The following is a 20968-nucleotide window of genomic DNA, read 5'->3' as shown; positions in this document are numbered from 1 at the left end:
AAGACGCCTATATCATTTCTGGTTTAAAAAAAAAAAAAAGGCTTCTGGTTGGATAAAAATAACCTGAAGGCAAAATTTGTGTAGAAAATGAATCATTCCATGCTTCAACAGCGTGCCTGCATCCAAAGGACCTCATGAAAGAGGCTCAAAACAGTGTAGTTCATATGCCAAACCTTTAGGGGGCGCTGTAACTTTGTAAGTCTGTATTTCTGCCAGAGATTCACCGGAGAAGAAGACACGGAGTATGGGGGTCACATGCGCTGCACTCTGTGAACAAAATGCAACACAAGAAGCTGTTGTTTTATTAAACCAAATACCATCAGGCGCTTCTGCAGGACACTGGAAGACTGACTTGAGAAATGTACTTTTACTGGATTTGGGCTGTTTTACTGTCCGCACGGACTGGATTTTCGCAGGAAAACTAGTCCGTTGTCTGCGTTTACAAGTTTGTCCTCTCGGCAAAGGCGTCCGTACTTCGCAAGCCCCACATATCTGAAGCTTAAGGAGGAATATTCATTGAAATAGTTATCTCTTTTCAGAATACTTCTGCAAATAACACTGTAAGTATGCAAATATATCAGAACACAAATATGTAATTGTTAAAGGTCTAACGATAACCGATTTTGGATCGGTTATCTTTTTGTAACATAAAAGATGTGAGTGGATCAGCCCACGACGCCGAGATCGGTTCAGATCCATTAATTAAGAACGGCCCGATGGCCTGGATTTATGCCCGCGCATCGGTTTTTTACATTCAAGTTACGGATGTCACGGTATACCAGTATTGACGATAATCGTGGTATTAAAAAATGAAATTTCAATATCGTGTTCAAAATGCACTTATGATAATATCGCGTAGAGGATCTAGTGCCACTTGAAATGTGTTGAAGTGTATTTTCAAAATCAGCTCCTGTCTTCCGCCCTGCTTCGTCTCCCCCGTGCAGCACCCCTCCGCCTCCCCCTCCCCTCACATATAAACATAGCAGGAGCAGCGATAGCGGCACGGCTCCTAGCTAGCGTGGCTCCCAGTTAGCGAGCGTCACGAGTGAACTAAACATGTCGGCGGTGGCCGACAACGACAGCAAGACGCTATCCTAACCCGAAGAAAGAGTAACAAGACTCTTTGTGTGTTTAGCAACACTGACTGCATGTTGATGCAAGCCGGGTAGCAGTGGGGCCCCATTAGGTAGGTTCCAGATGTGTCATTGTAATGTATCCGGGGGGTTTCAAGTTGTGTTGCTGATATCCGCCGTCTGTCAGGGCCCCCTTCTAGCAACTAACCAGTGAGTAATCGGAAAGGGCCCCATGCGGGGGATTTTCGACACGTTGTCGTTGCAGCGTCTAGTGTAGCGCCTAAAATTTGTCATTGAAATTGACTGATGTCAGCCGTCCCTCGGGGACCCCTTCAGCTCGGGGCCCTAGCCAGTAGCGGCGCCTCTGGCTGGAGAGAAGCAGCTGCTGCGCTCATTCCGCCTCGGATTTAAACAAACAAAAATTCTCTGCAGTGTGGTGGTGGTACAGGATTTCACCCCAACAGGGCCCGTGGGTTTTCATAACCCACCAACCCTACGTAAATTACACCTCTGCTGTGGATCCTCTGTTAATCAGTTCATCAGATTTTAATTAGTTGAGTGTAACTACACTTTTGGTATGCAGTTGTACAGTTACTGTTCTCATATGGTTTCAACACCTCATTTGACAGGTATTCTGAATATAATTAATCTGGGAAAAGAGAGAAAACAAACAAAAATAAAAATAAAGATGAATCTGAATGTTTTTACCATTACTGGTTAAATTTTTGCTGATATTGTGATAATATCGTTATCGTGACATTTTTTGCCGTGAAGAGAAAATTTGATATCATGACAGCCCTAATTCAAGTACATGTTGTGCCCAGTATGTATACATAAACGCTGCCTCCAGTGCAAAACTATGTCTCATGTCACCGCCATGTTACTGCTTTCTATTAAAGTCACAAAATTGATCCTCTACAGCAGGGGTCGGCAACTTGAGTTGGCGCCGGGCCAATTTCTGTTTAGACACTTGAATCGCGTGCCGGGAGAGAGTGTGTGTGTGTGTGTGTGTGTGTGTGTGTGTGTGTGTGTGTGTGTGTGTGTGTGTGTGTGTGTGTGTGTGTGTGTGTGTGTGGGTGTGTGGCTTTGGACTCTGAACACCTCACAGCTGAGCGACTGTCACCTGCTGCCTCCTGAACTCCTGAGAACAACACAATGATCACTGAACAAGATGAATATAAAACAACAAGCAGAACAGTAAACTGCCACGCTAAACCCAGAAATTAAACTTAACAGAACAATGTTTCCCTCGTTCTCTCCAAGCCACCGCTACTCTGCTCAGATTCGTCCTCTCAGAACTGAACTGACCGTCAGTAACAACCTTTCCCGTTCTGTCCGAGACACTCAGTGCTTAAATCTTCTTTCCACCATCTCAGAAGCTGAGATCGCGTCCCGTCGACTGATGTTGGAGCATTAAGGAATCGTTCAAAGCCAGCCAGTTCGTCAGTGGCTAACAGCTAAGCTAACAGCTGACTGAGACGTCTAGCAGCAGGATGTTTTTACGAAGTGTCCCTGAACGGCACTGCAAGTTGTTCACTGAATCAGAGGGTTTCAAGGTGTTTCAGAGATCAGTGTTTCCTGCAGGATAAAAGTGAGATCTACAGTTCGCCGAAGCTCAAATCAAAGGTTTGGAAGTCATTTGGTTTCTTAAAGAAGGATGGAAAGCTCAACAAAACCCAAGCAATTTGCAGACTTTGTAGAACGGCCAAAAAATATACAGGAAGCACGACCAACCTCAGCAATCACCTGGCAAGACGGCATGGAGTGACTGATGAGCAGGAAGCTAGTGGGGCTAGCACTTCTACGAGCGGCCAGGAAAATGGCCAGAATATCCAAACTTTTTTCCAGTCTCAATTCAGCCATGACTCAGCAAGGTCCCAGGCGATAACAGAATCCATTGCTTGCTTCATTGCAAAAGATTTGCGACCGTATAGTGTAGTTGAAAGTGGAGGCTTCAGGGACATGATGAAAACTGTTGAGCCAAAGTACAAAACTAGCCTGACACGCCAGATGGACAGTTTCATATGTCCGCCACGGAAATATTTCACAAGTCCATCTGGGTAGCCGCTCTTCCGATCTGATTTCAGAGGCGGGACCTTCAAAACAATCCGTACCTGGCGATTGGACGACCGTTCGAACCAAAGAAGAAGATGATTGGACGGCCGTTCTGATTGACACGCGACACACTCACCACAGACTAATCCGCATCAAGCCACGGTGTGACGTAGCTTACGTGCGCTGCTGCTGAGAAGCAGTAGACACCGACAAAGAAGTGATGTTCTGTGCTCTTCTTCCAAAGAAGAAATTGAGTCGCTTTCTTATAAAACTGCAGATATTGCCGTGTCCACGTAGATCGCTTCGCATGCCGCAAGGTTAGTACAAAATACCATCCAGACAGCATTTCTCCGAGAAGTGTGTGCCTGAAATGTACCGCAAAATAAAGAAGAAAGTGAAACAAGACCTTTCCAAAGCAGAGAGAGTGGCACTTATCACTGATGCGTGGACTTCATGTGCAACTAACTCGAATGTAACTATTACGGCACATCATATTTCTCCAGACTGGGAACTGAGAAACCATGTCTTACAAACCAGTCTTCAATGATAGCCACACGGGGAGAAACATAGGTGCTTCACTTAAGGAAGCACGTGCACACTGGAACATTTCGGATAAGCACCCTGCTCTTGTAACTGACAATGCCAGCAATATGATCGTAGCTGGAGTTGAAAGTGAAATGAGCCTGCACTTTACCTGCTTTGCACATACATTAAACCTGGCTTCCCAGAAGACTTTTCACATCAACACTGCTGCACGATTACTCGGGAGAGTGAGGAGGGTGGTTGGATTTTTGCATCGCAACATCAGAGGTGCTGAAATTCTCCGCGAGAAACAACAGCAGCTATCCTTGCCTAAGCACAAGCTCATACAGGATGCGTGCACCCGCTGGAATAGCTCTGTTGACATGTTGCAGCGGTTTTTGGAACAACAGCCAGCGGTGTTTGCTACTCTCATGTCCAGGGAGCTCAGGAAGGGAGAAGAGGTGAACACTCTAAATGAGAGAGACATCTGCAACTGTGAAGATATTGTGAAACTGATGGCTTCAGTGAAAGTTGTGACCACTGTCATGTGCGAAGAGGAGCAGCCAACAATCTCAATGATTGCCCCACTCAAGGCCAAGCTGGAAAATCACTTTCAGCCCAGGGAAGATGATCCACCGCTCATCGTGGAAATGAAGAGAACCTTCAACAATGATTTTGGGAGGCGATATGCAGATGTTAGTGACCTCCTGAACACAGCATCAGCTCTAGACCCACGCTTTAATGCGTTGCCTTTTCTGAGTGACCATGATGGCGAGAAGATCTTCACCAGCCTTTCTGTTGAAGCTGCACTCATTCACAACGAGGTAAGAAATTTTTTTTGTTGTTGTTGTTTTTTTTAATTGAAGCATTACATCATTTTTTCTTTTCTGTGTTACCATTTCTTGCATTCTGCAATTAATATTTTGTGACTGCTGATGTGGTAAATGTTTTAAGTTAAGGAAACGTGTGAACTAATGTGTATTAATAAACATGATATATTTTAATTGGCAGGAAGAAGAATCACATGCAGACAACCAGAGACAGCCAGATCAGGGAGACAGGGAGACAGATCTGCTGACAGGCCCTGGACAAGGCAATCAGGAACACGGTTGTTCCCAGATCCAGGATGCACAGAAAGGTGTGTTGTTGAGGTGAAAAGGGTGTAAGAGCTGTTGAAGTAGACTTAATGTAGCTACCTCATTTGGTATAGTAGATTAACTGGTGTATACACTATGTAAGATCATGTACTAGTGTTGTAATTACATCAGTAACAATACTTGTACTTCTACTTTATACCTCTAGCTAAGCTTTTTAAAGCAGGTTAAAATTTGAAGGTAAAATAAGTAAAAAAGGGGACCATAATTCATACAAGACCAGTAATTAGTGGCATTTCCCTTTCAGATGATGACCAGCCTCCCTGTAAGAAGAATAGGAAAAGTGCAGCGCTGGACCTACTGTTCGGAGAGACATTCGAAGTGAAGGGAACCACAAGATCTTCGCTTGCGAAGAGGGGCAGTGAAGAAATCATGAGGTATAGAGAGCGGGATCCATTGCCCCTCAAAGACAACCCACTGCAATAGTGGAAGAAACAATCAGACCTTCCACTGCTTTCATCTCTGGCAAAGAGGTACCTCTGTATACCAGCAACCAGCGTAGCATCAGAGAGAGTTTTTAGTACAGCAGGGGATATCGTTTCAGTGCAACGCAGTGTTCTCAGACATGACCATGTCGATGAGTTGATCTTTCTCAAAAAAGAACCTTGACCTGCATGAATGAACTCTTGAGTTGTGCGTTGTAAACAGGGGTCATAAACACACACACACACCCATTCAGACGCGCACACATTCACGCCCAGATCCACTCTTATGCGCACACACACACATCCCCATTACTGTTTGAGCCTTTTTTTTTTTTTTTTTGTCTTGAAGGAGACTGATAAAATGTTATGTTGGGATGGAGAAAACCTTTTCCTATTTTTCTTTTTTTCTGATTAGGGGTAAGGGGCAGGCACACACGAAATAAGTTTGACTTAGGGGTACACATATGCACATACAAACACAACAACCTTATCCATTCAGACACACACATACGTCTTGCAGTTTGAAGTATTGATTTTTTTTGTCTTAAGTGGATTTCAAAAATGTTATTTTTTTCAGATGAAGAAAAAAATGTTACGCTGACAGATGGGGAAAGAAAATAGTAGTTTTTCATTGTTAAGAGAACTGATTTTCTTTTGCTAATTAAAGACCTGTTGCATTTTCCATAATGCAATATTTGTAAGTTATTTGTAGCAGTTGCTTGTCATTTGGTAAAACATCCTAATTCATTTTGTTTTTTAAATTTATTTTATTTTAAGAAATTCATATTTATCATTACTTTATTTATTTATATTTATATAGTATTTTTATTTATTTATATACATATATTTATTTATTTTTGTTTATTTTATGAATTTTTTAAATCTATTTTTTATACCTTTGTTTTCTTTTATTAGTATTGTATTTTAAGTAGGCAGAGATTGAAGTTGAAATTACTGTACTTGTTAAAGTCTGTTTTGGTTTACTCTGAATACCAAAAAAATAAACAAAAGGTGTTTTGAAGTTTAATTTCTGTTTTTATCTTTCTTAGTTACAGAGTGCCTGAGAGTTACAGTAAATTGTCAGTTTGTATCGAATCGAAATTAATCGAACCGAATCAGATCGGATTGGATTGAATCGGAGCGAACCGCTGAGTATTTTTTATAAATCGGCCCTGAATCGACTCGTAGCCTGTGAATCGAGATCGAATCGAACTGTTTTGTGGGTCAAAGTTTCACATCCCTAGTAATTGTACTAATATATAAATGGATTTTACAGCTGAGTAATTAACCTATATAAAATGAAGAAGATCATTATGCTAGCAGGTCTCCAAGTTCAGCAAGTGGGAAGCTTGAGGGAAGAAGTTCCTCTCTGTGTTTTCCTTCAGGCAGTGGTAACTCCGTCCTGTGACAGCAGCTGAGCGGAGAGTCTGCGGCTGGGGTTTGTGGGCTCACTTGCAATCTCCCTGGCCTTTAAACTGCATGGCTTGCTGTAAATGTGCTGCAGGTTGGGGGGGTTCTGATGGTGCACTCCACCGAGCGGTTCACCCTCCTCAGGGCCAAGAAGTCCTGCTGAGTGATGCTGCCCATGCAGGTGGTAATATTCCCAGCCAAAATACTCTCAGTGATGCAGGTGTAAAAGTTCCTGAGCAGCTTGAGAGGGAGCTTTCATGGTCCATTGACTTCTACATTATTCATACTTTTAGTCATTATTAACATTCACATCAGTATCTTTTCCTCTACTTTTATTTGGAGTATGTAAGACTTAAGCCAACCTATTATGCGCTGAAAACTAATGACTAATTAATAGCATCCCAAGAAGATCCCGCACAGATCCGTACAAACAAACATTGAACCATTTTTTAATTGTTTTCATCTGTGTTAACCTCCCAATAAATCTCTTTTATTTTTATTTCAGAAGTAATTCAATTGGTGTCTACCAAAAAAAAAAAAAAAAAAACTGGAAAAAAAGAAAAATGCATAACCCAAGAACATCCTGGGTGAATGAGGAATCGAACATTTGGGTACAAACTTGCATTAAAAATTTAACAAGGAAACAGGCCGCACATAGAGAATACATTATGTTGCAATGAGCTGTTTGGTATTCGTGAAAAAATAATAGTAGAGTTGCTGAGAGCGCAACATGTACTTTGCAGTGTGTGGTGTTAGAATCATGGCATGGTAATTCTTCTTCATTTACGCTGCATAAATTACATTTTCACAGTGACATCAGAGCTCGCCCTGCATGGCAGCCCGTAGCCAGCCTAACAATTAATTTAGTATCTGGGAACGCAGTTCATTTGTTTGGCTGTGAGGGAATTGAAATTGTAATGAAATGACTCCCCTAAAAAAAAAAGCAGCCTGAATTATACCACAGCATATTTATGTGTTGCGGGGTGTTTTTCCACACAATAATGGGCTCACCTGAAGGACTGAGTGTGTGTAATTTGGCTGAAGATGAAAAACACATTGACAACCAAAAAACATCTCTTTATCGCAATCGGTTGGCAGTGATGAGAAACAAGAGACTTTCACCCACAGAGCCACGCAGATATTGATTAATGTTGCCGAGCACCAGAGCAGCTATGCAAATGAGCAATTGTAAAGGGATTACAGAAATCTATTATTCTATATGCCAGAACTCCTCGCATTGTCAACACAATAGATAACAAATCCATGAAGAGGCTGTGAAGAGGTAGAGATTGGCTTGTTTGTGACACGGCACAAGTGGGATCAGGGATGTCATCCACACAGTGAAGCTTCAGGAATCAGAGCCCTTGGGTGACGGATGAAAAGATAGTCCATGCCAGCCCCACCTAAAACAAGTCACCTTCTCGCAACAATGGGGTAAGAAGGTTTTGCGAGCAAACAAGCCTGTTTGAATAATGTTGTGGTTACTTAGGAAGGATTTTACTCTCCCCTCACCACTGATTCATGTCCCCTCCACATTTTCAAAGCGGACCTATTATGCTATTTTTCAGTCACGTCATATAGGTCACAGAAACACAAAAACATAGTATATAAGTTTGTTTGCCACAAATTCATCCTACGTTCAGAGTTTGAGTGATCTAAAAAGTGGCTCTGAGGAGCCCTCCTCCGAACAGCCTGATTTTCACAGCCTACTTTCCGGGATGCACTTGAACGCATCTGGCCACTCCCACTCTCTCTCACACAGTGGGGGCACAATCAGAGGCACATTCCCTCGTCCGTTTCAGCTTAAGTTTCAGCTTCATTTTCAAAAACGTGGTGTAGCGAGACAAGGAGGAAAAAGACAATTTTCAAATCTGAACGTCTTAATAAGGCTACGGCAACAATACTACTATAACCACCTATCCGGAGGCCCCCCAAAGGCTGGATCCTCTTCTGGGCCGGGGGAGGAGTGGTGTTCCTCTTGTTGACTAGACAAAAGTAAGATTTTAGAATTGCGTGTTTGAGTGTATATTTCCTTAAAAGTGGAGTGCGCAATTGTGGGAGGTGACTGAATTTTTCACTTCTGGGGGATCATTCAGAGGCTCTGGGAGGTAATATGACTGTGAAGACACCTTTTTAAAGTGAATTTTGCATAATATGACTCCTTTAAAGTTCAGTTCTCCATTTTTTGGGAACGTAACTTTTTGCCATGTTTCTTAATTGTAAATTTAGTCAATAATGCATGAAGTCATGTGGATTTGTCCTGATACTTTTCCCATTTTTTCCCCCTCTATACAATGATAACACCATTTGGCAATCCAAGGTGACAACCTAATAAAAATGCAGCATCTGTGTGTATCACAAGAGAAAAAAAAAACATTTTTAGACACAAATGGCTCATTACGGGTGGAAAAAGGCAGGTCTAAAGGCAAGATATGAGACTTTGTGACTGCACTGAACTCCCCACCACCCCAACACACACACACACACACACACAGACACACACACACACACACACACACACACACACACACACACACACACACACACACACACACACACACAACACTGACAAAAACAACATGGACTGGATGTAAACTTTGAAGTCTGAGTTATAAGAGGATGTCAGCCAGGTCATTAGGGGAAAGAAAAAGGTGGTGTTGTACATTTTTGCCAGCCTTGGAACCACTGTATGTTAAAATCTATCAGCAAAAACCTATCTATTTGGACCACGTTTGACCATTATGATAGTAAAGGGAATGAAGATGAAAGTCAGGTGATGATAATGATCAGAAGCCTTGCATGTTATTAAAGCTCGTGTCCGGAGTTTCCGTTCGTTTCGAATGTACAGTATGTATCATTTTTTAACAGAGGTTAAATGTGTTAGTCTGGTTCAATATTATAATATAATATTAGCATAAAGCAATATAAAAATGTATTTATGAGCCCCGCCTTCGTCTCATAGATCCCCATGTTATCTGAAAAAGCGCCGGTCAGCTTCAGCCAATAGATTTTGAGCTTCCGCTTTGTTGTGCTGTCAATCAAAGTGTGGAGCAGCCAGAGAGCACGGCCGCTCGCCCAGGCAGAGGTGAGTTAGCTATGCAGCAGCCGCCGCGCTTACCTGGGATATATCCATTGTCTGCTGAACATCTACCGTAAACAGCTAAACATGTAGGATGCTTGCGGACTCGGAGGCACTCATTTTCACCCCATGGGTAATGCGCGTGCACAATTAGAGGCGTGGTTTGGTCGCTCACAAAAGCAGAGGGAGGGCGGAACCTCGAGACATTGGATTGAAAAAAACTCTCATTCTTTCAAAACTCCAGACATGAGTTTTAAGGCTGTTATTGTGAATTCCTCCATGAAGAAAAAAATTTGGTTTTTGTTGATTGGTTTAAGATAGAAATTTTATGGAAGATATATATATATATATATATATATATATATATATATATATATATATATATATATATATATATATATATATATATATATATATTTATATATATATATATATATATATTATATATATATATATATATATATATATATATATATATATATATATATATATATATAATTTTATATATATATATATATTCTGCTTGTGAAATTGATAAGCATAATTGAAAAATGCAATATGCATCATGTAAGGTAAAATTTCTCTAGTTTAAAACAGGAATAAAAACATATTGATCCAATAATACATGACTGTTTTTTGATCTTCTAGTAGTCACTATTTTAATTTTTAGATGAAGTGCGTTTATATCAGTTGCAATTAATTTTGTAATTGTAACTTTCTAACCCCGCAGGACTCCCTTGAAAAAGAGGTTTTTAATTTCAGTGGGACTTTCCTGGTTAAATAAAGGTTTAATAAAAAAATAAAAAAATAAAAATTACTCTGTCTGGTATATGTCAGCTATAACAACACGGCTGTAATTTTTTAATGTTATCAAAACAGAGATAAGTCACAGAGGGGTATCTTGGAATGATTAGTTCCAGCAATGCTAGGTGATGATGACTAAGATTCACTCAAGTTCTGAGGTTCTAAGATTGCTGTGTAATGTGTGCCATCAGGTAACATTCAGGGTGCTTCATTTCTGCTTGCCCTCAGGTGGCATCCGTGTCATTGCTGTTTGTCATGAACGATGCCCTTGGAGGCGTTGTGAGTGACCTGACAGGTGGACTGGGCCGTTTGTGAGAATGTCAGGGTGTGCATGTCATTTTGCTCTTCTCAGGATCTCTTCATTTTGGATGTGACTTTGCCAGATGACTTTCAGAATGTTTCATAGGCACCTTTGGAAAAAAAAATGTTCAGGAATGCATGTGCTGGTCATACATTTCCATGTCTTGCTGGTATACATTCCTGTAAGTACAATGTATTTACATCGTATTTTAACAATCTGAAACATCTATTTACACAGTTTCACACTCTCACACACTGGATTAGGACACACTTCGATATGTCGGCTGCTTGCAGCTATTCTTTGAGAACCTTTCACACGTGATCCATACAATCGCAGATTCATAATCACACTTTCTACACGTGATTTACTGTTGGGATTTCACTTATGGCATTCTCTCTTACAGGCACACACATTTAGTTATCACAGAGCACTATAACTCACTCACTTCCACCCATAACAGAACACAGGAGCACAGTTTAGCATCGCCATGCATACACACCAGCTCTAGGTACACTGAGCAATGTGCATCCTAAGGACCACTGCTGGTGCGTTAGCTGCCCCCAAAAGTGCCCGTTCACCTGAACCCGCTCAGTAAACCACACAACCCATTTCTCTGTAGTGCTCTTACTAAGGGGCAATCACTGAACATCACAATATAACAATTACTAAGTATACACAATTGAAATAAATAAATATAAGCAAAAAAGGTGGGTTTCCACTGTGCCACACAGACACTGCTGTGGTTCTGACATTTTAATAGCGGAAATGTTTTGTGTTTACACTGTAACAATTTCAAGACAATGTTCATTTGCATGGGAATGGCAGAAGCACTAAAAACTATAGGTTGTTTCATGTTGGGCCACCAGTGGGTGCTGTTGTTTCTGTTTCAAAAACAGAGAATTTAATTTTTTTTCATACTCTCACAGGTAGTACTTGGAGAAATTTTCCAAGATGTAAAGTGCTTTAGGTCCGTGTACCTTCCGTTCAATTGATATTTAATTAAGAATAAAAAAACAATATATTGAAAAATGAGTGTTTTTTTTTCGTTTTTCTTTTTAAAATAAAAGCAAATAAATAAAAATTGGTTTGTTTTTCCATATCCCGTTTGTTAAGACAGATCAAATAAAGGAAATTTAAAATACGGCCACAGAGCACACTTTAATGTGATTTTTCAATTTCTTCGATCTCCGTGACCCGGAAGTTCTATCGTCTGTGTTTTGGTTTTTACCAGCGGGAAAGTGGGCGGGTCACGTCAACCTATGGGTCAGGCCAGCACACACTACAGAATGATCAGGCTGAATTTTGCCCCATCTTCTCCTCTCGATCGAAGCCGAAAAGGTACGACTGTCGGGAGTCTGCAAAATCAGTTCGGGTTCGATCCTCCTCTGGTGTGCGGTGTGTTCAGAGAGATTTTTTCCGGGAGCCTCTCGGGAGGTGTCGGAAGGGAAGATCGTAGATAATATGTCTAATATTTTTGATCGAAAATCCTGTGGTGTGTGGAGCTTCCTGATTGGCCGAACAGCTCCCTCTCACCAAGGTGCCGCTGCTTGAAAAAAAAAAATCCACTCTCAACTGTCAGAGATGGAGACATATGTTTGTGAAATATATTCACTATATGACAGTGAAAGAGAAAAGTCAGAACTCTTGAACTCAGCAGTGCAGAAAGTGAGAGGTTAATACTCAATAATTGTATCGGTCCTGGGTGAACTCCTAAATTCAGACCCAAACTCCGATCTGATTCATTCATCTCTCCGCCAGTCCTGCAATAATCCCAGTGTTTGACTCCATCTCCATTATTAACCATCACGGAAGAATGGGGAAAAAAAGAAAAAAAAAAAACTTTCCCTGCCTTCAGAGAGACAGAGAGACATATAATTAAACTTACCTAATCAAAGCTCAACGAGTTTTTATCCATCCATCCATCCATCCATTTTCTACCGCTTATCTACCGGGGCCGGGTTGCGGGGTCAGCAGTCTCAGCAGGCATGCCCAAACTTCCCTCTCCCCAGACACTTCCTCCAGCTCCTCTGAGAGGATCCCAAGGTGTTCCCAGGCCAGCCAAGAGACATCGTCTCTCCAGCGTGTCCTGGGTCTTCCCCGGGGTCTCCTCCCAGTGGGACATGCCCGGAACACCTCCCTAGGGAGGCATCCAGGAGGCATCCTAACCAGATGCCGAGCCACCTCAGCTGGCCCTTCTCGATGTGGACGAGTAGCGGCTCTACTCCGAGCTCCTCCCTGGTGACTGAGCTCCTCACCCTATCTCTAAGGGAGCGCCCAGCCACCCTACGGAGGAAGCTCATTTCAGCCGCTTGTATCCGGGATCTTGTCCTTTTGGTCATGACCCAAAGTTCATGACCATAGATGAGGGTGGGAACGTAGATTGACTGGTAAAACGGGAGCTTCGCCTTTCAGCTCAGCTCCCTCTTCACCACAATGGACCTATACAATGACTGTATCACTGCAGCCGCTGCACCGATCCGCCTGTCAATCTCACGCTCCATCCGTCCCCCACTCGTGAACAAGATCCCAAGATACTTAAACTCCTCCACTTGGGCCAGAGTCTCTCCACCAACCTGGAGAGGGCAAGCCACCTTCTTCCGGTCGAGGACCATGGCCTCGAATTTGGAGATGCTGATCCTCATCCCTGTCGCTTCACACTCGACTGCGATCCACCCCAGTGCATGCTTTAGGTCCAGGTTCGATGAAGCCAACAGGACAACATCATCTGCAAAAAGCAGAGATGAAATCCTGTGGTTCCCGAACCAGGCCCGCTCCAGCCCCTGGCTGCACCTAGAAATTCTGTCCATAAAGATTATGAACAGAACCGGTGACAAAGGGCAGCCCTGCTGGAGTCCAACATGCACCGGGAACAGGTCCGACTTACTGCCGGCAATGCGGACCAGACTCCTACTCCGGTCATACAAAGACCGGACGGCCCTTAACAAGGGGCCCCAGACTCCGTATTCCTGGAGCACCCCCCACAAGACACCACGAGGGACACGGGCGAATGCCTTCTCCAAATCCACAAAACACATGTGGACTGGTTGGGCGAACTCCCACGAACCCTTGAGCACCCTATGGAGGGTATAGAGCTGGTCCACTGTTCCACGACCAGGACGAACCGCATTGTTCCTCCTGAATCCAAGGTTCGGCTATCGGTCAAATCCTCCTCTCCAGAACCCTGGAATAGACTTTCCCAGGGAGGCTGAGTAGTGTGTGATCCTCCTATAGTTGGAGCACACCCTCCGGACCCCCCTTTTAAACAGGGGGACCACCACCCCAGTCTGCCAATCCAGAGGCACCGTCCCCGACTGCCACACGATGTTGCAGAGACGTGTCAACCAAGACAGTCCCTGCACATCCAGAGAGCTTACCGACCACCTCGGTGATTTCAGCTTGGGTGATGGACGAGTCCACCTCTGAGACTTCAGCCTCTGCTTCCTCCACGGAAGACGTGGCGACAGGATTGAGGAGGTCCTCGAAGTATTCCTTCCACCATCCAACAATATCCCCAGTTGAGGTCAGCAGCTACTGGGTTTTGTTCTGGGAGGTTGCTGTGCTCTGCCTGCAAGCCTGCCAGCCATTGGGCATTGGTGTTATGTGACACATCTTTCTCCCAGATTCTTTTCCAGCATTGCTCAGTCTCAGCCCTGGGTGGGTCTGCTGTGGTCTTACTACCCTGCCACTGAGAATAGACCTTACCTGGATTGGTGGAGAACACCCTGTTTATTCTTCTGGGCTCCACTTCTCTCGTGTATCAAATTAGGTGGGTAGCTAGGGATGTGAGTCTTTGCTTAGCAGTCTCCAGTGCCTCAGTTATTGACAGCTTTCTGTATTTCTTGGTCAGTTCTTTCTTGAGATTCACCCCTCTGCTTAGCTCTGTGAGGAAGCTGACTTCTCTCCATGTTGCCATGATTTTTGCCTCCAGCCCTCTTTTCCATGGAGGTTCTTGGTGACTCCAGCTACTCATTCTGTTCATCTTGTAGCCAAGCATCTCTGGGATGACTGTCACTGTTGCATATATCAGCTGATTGGTCTCAGTGATGGTGCTGGTAGGGATAGTTAGCAGTGCTGTGTTCACATCTGCCAGTAGAGATTCCGATTGTACCCTGCATGGCATGTACCACCGACAAATTGAAGAAGTGGCTGACACTGGGAAAACATACCCGTGGCTGGAAAAGGCTGGACTGAAGGACAGCACAGAGGCACTAATCATGGCTGCACAAGAACAGGCCCTTAACAAAACATCAATAGAGGCCGGGATCTACCACACCAAACAAGACCCCAGGTGCAGACTGTGCAAAGAAGCCCCAGAGACAGTACAGCACATCACAGCAGGGTGTAAGATGCTGGCAGGCAAGGCATACATGGAACGGCACAACCAGGTAGCGGGCATCGTGTATAGGAACATATGAACTGAGTATGGACTGGAGGTCCCAGGGTCAAGATGGGAGACACCTCCAAAGGTGTTGAAGAACAATCGAGTCAAGATCCTGTGGGACTTCCAGATCCAGACTGACAAGCAGGTGATGGCCAATCAATCTGACATAGTGGTGATGGATAAACAGCAGAAGACAGCTGTGGTGATAGATATAGCAATCCCAAGTGATGGCAACTTCACAAAAAGGAGCACGGGAAGCTGGAGAAATACCAAGGGTTGAGGGAAGAGATAGAGAGAATGTGGGGCATGAAGGCAACAGTGATACCAGTAGCGATTGGGACACTGGGAGCAGTAACCCCCAAGCTGGGAGGATGGCTCCGGCAGATACCAGGAATAACATCTGAAAGCTCTGTTCAAAAGAGCGGAATCCTAGGAACAGCTAAGATCCTGCGCAGAACCCTCAATCTCCCAGGCCTCTGGTAGAGGACCCGAGCTTGAAGGAGACAGACACAATACCGCCGGGGTGGCGAGAACAGTTATATATAACTTCTAGTTCTGTCAGTTTTTGTGTTGTGTTGGTTGTCAGCTCAGTTTTGGTGCTGTCTCGATTGGGGTTTGGGATTGTTCTTGGGTGCGTGTGGTGTGTCAACAAATCAAATCAGATTTTATTTATATAGCACTTTTCATATTAATAAAAACAACGCAAAGTGCTGAACATTAAAAACAGTCATAAAAACAAAAAGAATAAAAACCGCACCATCAAACAGTATGCACCACACACACATTCACCCTCACGCTCACCCTCACACTCACCCTCACACTCACCCTCACACTCACACTCACACTCACACTCACACTCACACTCTACCATTAATTCGCACAGAACAGAGGAGACACGGCATGGCACTGAGCATCTTAGGGAAAACGCCACCAGTGGGGCCCCCCACACCAAGGGAAGTCGAGGGTCAATTAAAACTGGGGCTCCAGCGCCCGACCCCCGACCCCGACAGACCATGGGAACTCGCACACCAAAGTGTGGAGCCCCCAGGCCAGCCAGGACCAGAGTACCTGGGCACAGTAACCCCAGCATTGGACCAGCACCAACTCCCGGTGTGAAGGACCCCCCTGAGGAAACACTGGAATTAAACAGCTAAAACATAATAAAATATGACACAAAATTAAAACACTGCTTTGTATTGTGAATTGGTATATAAGTTGTGCAGCGCCCCCCCTCCCCCCCTCCCCCATACCCCCCACCCACCCCCTTACCCTTCTCTTTATCTTTCTCTCTTTCTGTCTCTTGGTCTCTGAGCGTTCCGTCCCGGTCCTGTCCGGCAGCCATGTTGTTTTACATTAGCAAGCCTTTTTTGTCACAGTTATTACATTAAATTCTAAAGTTGCTTGATTTTATTAAACTTTTTTAACATCACATATTCATTTTATTAAAATTTATTATAAAAAATTACAAGAAATAACTAGCTTAAATAATACACCAATCCTCGTAGCCCCCAGACCAATTGTCAATGTCTCTCTTCTGATTGGATCACAAAGGGAATCCTGAGCATAAAACAAGCTCTTTGTGGTAAGCAAACATACTGCATACCTTTTTTTAACAGCCAAACACTACCTGAATTAAAGAAAAACGTCTCTTCTTGTCAACACCACACCTAATACTGTCTGACTCACAAAAAACAAACAAAACACAAACAAACAAAAAAACAACAGTGAATGATGTTTCAAAAACATCTCTTGTGCCACATTGCCACAGAGACCAGTTCATTTCTCTTTGATATACATAAGTGTTTCAAGCAGTTGACATATGCACCGCCTGTCACTTCTGTTGTTTAAGAATCACAACATTAACCTTTTGATTAAGATAAACAGTCAAACAAATACTAGTGGGACTTCAGGGATTCATGTTATGAACACTCGATTGCTGTGTGTGTGTGTGCCACTGGAGCCATTAGCCTCCCAGTCAGATCTATCTTCAGCTATCAAGGGACTGGCAGACACTCACTGTCAGAGGCTGAGCTAAATTGATTCTTTGTAATTGCATCCATTGCGAAGTTAATGACTTTTTAAAGCAAAGGGGCCATCATTGTTTTTGTATTTTGACAGATATGTAAATGACCTTGACACGGACATTTGCTAATAGCTGGATGAGACAGCTGTCTATATGGATGAGCTTGTCCTCCTTAAATGTCTATGAAATGAGGGTGCATGGCTGTGCTTGTAAAGGTGAAGCACGTCGTGCTACTACAATGATCGGATCATACGGAACCCTGCACTCAGAATTTAACTTCATGCTTGCACATTTTTTACTAGTTTTAAAGTTTAAATTAAATTAAAGTGTGGATATCACATATCCTATGAAAGTTATAACCCTGTGGTTTTCAAAGTGTGGCCTCCTGCACCAGAGAGCTTTGGGGAATTAGGATAGAGATGAGAAGTTGAAATAACATACCATATTGGCACAACTATAGGACGATATTTTATTCCAGAAATTGTATTCTCAAAAATCCAGTCGTACTATAATCAAGGACAAGATTGTTGTTACACATCCGCGCTGCTATCGGGAGCCAAAGTACCAGTGACCAGTAAACGAATGGAGCATCACAGTGAATGTATATTTATATGCTTGATAAAAAGGTCTACAGCAGGATCTGATGAAAAATGGAAGAACGTGACCATCTGGAACAAAGAGGCTCAAGAGCTAGACAAGTGAGCAAATAGAGGCAAAGTTTTGATGCCAACTTTCACTGAGTCATAGTCTCAGATTTTGAGAAAATGAATATAGTTTTGTATTTAATACTGCATATCATACCATATATGGAATATTTCATGTTCAAACCATCTAATTGGCTATAGAGATGAAATTGACCTCTGACAGAATCACATGATGGTCTGTAGATTGTAAAGTTCTGGGGATGTAAGTAAATAAGTAATTAAGTAAGTAAAATTTATTTATACAGCACTTTTCCCAGATCTGCCGTCACAAAGTGCTTCAAGGTAAAATCAAATCAAGATCAAAGCATAGCACAGTACATAAAAACAAAGCGATAGTACATGTTACTGCCAAGACAACGCTAATCAGTGGGTCTAAAATGCCTTCTGAAACAGATGTGTTTTTAAGTGTTTTTGAAGGCATCCACTGAGTCCAGGGAGTGCAGGTCTGGAGGAAGCTCATTTCAGAGGTGAGGCAAGGTGGGTGTGAACGAGCGGTCACTCCTAGTTTTAAAACGAGTCCAGGGAACTCTCAGCGGGTTCTGATCTGATGACCTCAGGCTTCGACCGAGCTGTAGGGCTTCATTAAGTCTTTGATATACATGGGAGCCTGGCCATGCAGGGCTCAGAAGGTCAGCACCAGGATCTTAAACTGGACACAAAATGCAACAGGGAGAGCCCGTTGCAGCACTGTGCATCTCCCCGAGTCGGCAGACAGGATGCCGCTATGGACATTCTCAGTAGCGCAGTCTCTGTAGAGTGGTGTTTACGAAAGCCTGACTGAAACGTGTCGTAGAGGTCGTGCATTTGTAAAAAAGATGCCACCTGTTTCACCACCACCTTTTCTAACATTTTGGATAAAGAGGGAGTTTAGATGGAGAGATTTTACCACAGGAGTGATGTGGGACCTCCTGTTTAGCATTGCAGCTGAGTTTTGGATGTACTGAAGATGAGCCAGCTCTTTCTTGTAAAGGCAAGTGAACAGGGTGTTACAGTAGTCCAGCCATGAGGATATTAATGCATGAATGATCACTTCAAGCTTGTTCTTTGATAGCATGGATCTGAGCTTAGCGGTATTGCGCAGCTGGAAGAAACAATTTCATCCAGCTGCTTTGACTGGTGGTCTGGTGACATGGCAATGTCAAAGATCACCCCAAGGTTCCTCAGTACGGTTTTAGTTGAGGGGCTCAGATCACCAAGGTGCTGCTTAATATTGGGGATGGTAGTCTGGGGCAATGATGAGGCTCTCTGTTTTTTTCTGAATTTAGTTGGAGGCTGTTGACACTCAACCACTGATTGATTAGTGACAAGCAGTTTATTAAGGAGCTCAGTTTGTCAGTTTCAGAAGGCTTGAATGAGCAGTACAGCTGAAGGTCGTCAGCAAATAGGTGGTAGGAGGCATCACTGAACGACTGGATTATCTGACCCAGAGGAAGCAAATACAGTAACAACAGAATGGGTCCCAGAACTGAGCCCTGAGGCACACCACACTGCAGGTTGGCTGGCTCAGACATAATGCGGTTGACAATCAGGTCCTGCAGCCTGTTTATCATGATCTGGTGGTCAACTGTGTCAAAGGCTGAAGACGGGTCCACTAGGACCAGCACTGTGCATCTCCCCAAGTCGGCAGACAGGATGTCGCTGTAGACATTCTCAGTAGAGCAGTCTCTGTAGAGTGATGTTTATGAAAGCCTGACTGAAACGTGTCGTAGAGGTCATGCATTTGTAAAAAAGGTGTGAGTTGTTTCACCACCACTTTTTCTAACATTTTGGATAAAAGGGAAGTTTAGATATTGGCCTGCAGTTCTTAAGTTCATGTTGGTCCAAGTTAGGTTTCTTAAGTTTAGGTTCTGCAACTGCATGCTGGAAGGTGGAAGGAAAGACACCAGAAGAGAGTGACAGGTTGAACATTTTGGTCACCCATGGTCCAATTGTGTCAAAAACACTCACAAAGAGCTTAGAGGGTAACACATTACAGAACTGGAGGAGGGTTTTGTTTTCGCCATCAGTGCTGAGACGTCTTCAAGGCATACAGGAGTAAAGGAGGACTAAAAATGTAAAGGAGGTTCAACACGACCTGGACCGCGCAAGGAAGGTACTGGGATTTTGTCTTTTATGGCTCTGAATTTATTAACAAAGAAGGTTGAAAAATTGCAGTCAGCTTTACAGTGCACAGGGGTGGCCAGCAAAGCAGGGGACACAGTGGAGCTTATGGTGTCAAATAACACTTTGGGGTTTTTCTTATTTGATGCTATCAGTGCAGCAAAGTATTTGGATATTGCCTCCTTAATGGTTTTATTTAAGGAGCACATTAAATCCCTGAGATGTAGTCTGTGAACCTTGAACTTCGTGGATTTCCAAAGGCGCTCAGTTTTCCAACACAGTCTTTTCAGGCTCAGGATGTTGTCATTTAACCAGGGAGATGGCTGCTTTCTGGAGACATAGCTAGGTTTTAGTGGTGCCACTCGGTCCATAATAGGGCCATAGACTGAGTTAATGCAGGGGACTGTGTGGAGGTGGTACACACCTATAAATATCTGGGAGTGCAGCTGGATGATAAACTGTACTGGACTGCCAACAAATATGCTCTGCACAGGAAAGGACAGAACCGCATGTATTTCCTTAGAAGGCTGGCATCCTTCAACATCTACAAGAAGCTGCTGTAGACCTTCTACCAGTCTGTGGTAGTAAGTGCCCTCTTGCATGCTGTAGTGTGCTCGGGGGGCAGCCTCAAGAAGAAGAACGCCACATGCATGGACAAGCTGGTGAGGAAAGCAAGCTCTGTTGTTGGCACTGAGCTGGACAGCAGAGCGACGGACGCTCAACAAGCTCCTGTCTATCATAGACAATCCAGACGATCCACTGCACAGCACCATCTCCAGACAGAGGAGCAGCCTCATTGTCAGACTGCTCTCACTGTCCTGCTCCACCGAAAGACTGAGGAGATCGTTCCTCCCCCTCACCAAGCGGCTCTTCAACGCCTCTCAGGGGAGGGGGATGGTTAAACAATAACCGAACCTGGACCTACACACACCATGCA

Source organism: Salarias fasciatus, chromosome 23 (genome assembly GCF_902148845.1).
Source record: "Salarias fasciatus chromosome 23, fSalaFa1.1, whole genome shotgun sequence".
NCBI lineage: Eukaryota > Metazoa > Chordata > Actinopteri > Blenniiformes > Blenniidae > Salarias > Salarias fasciatus.
The sequence above is the reverse complement of the archived record's forward strand: the minus strand, read 5'-3'. Positions refer to the sequence as shown.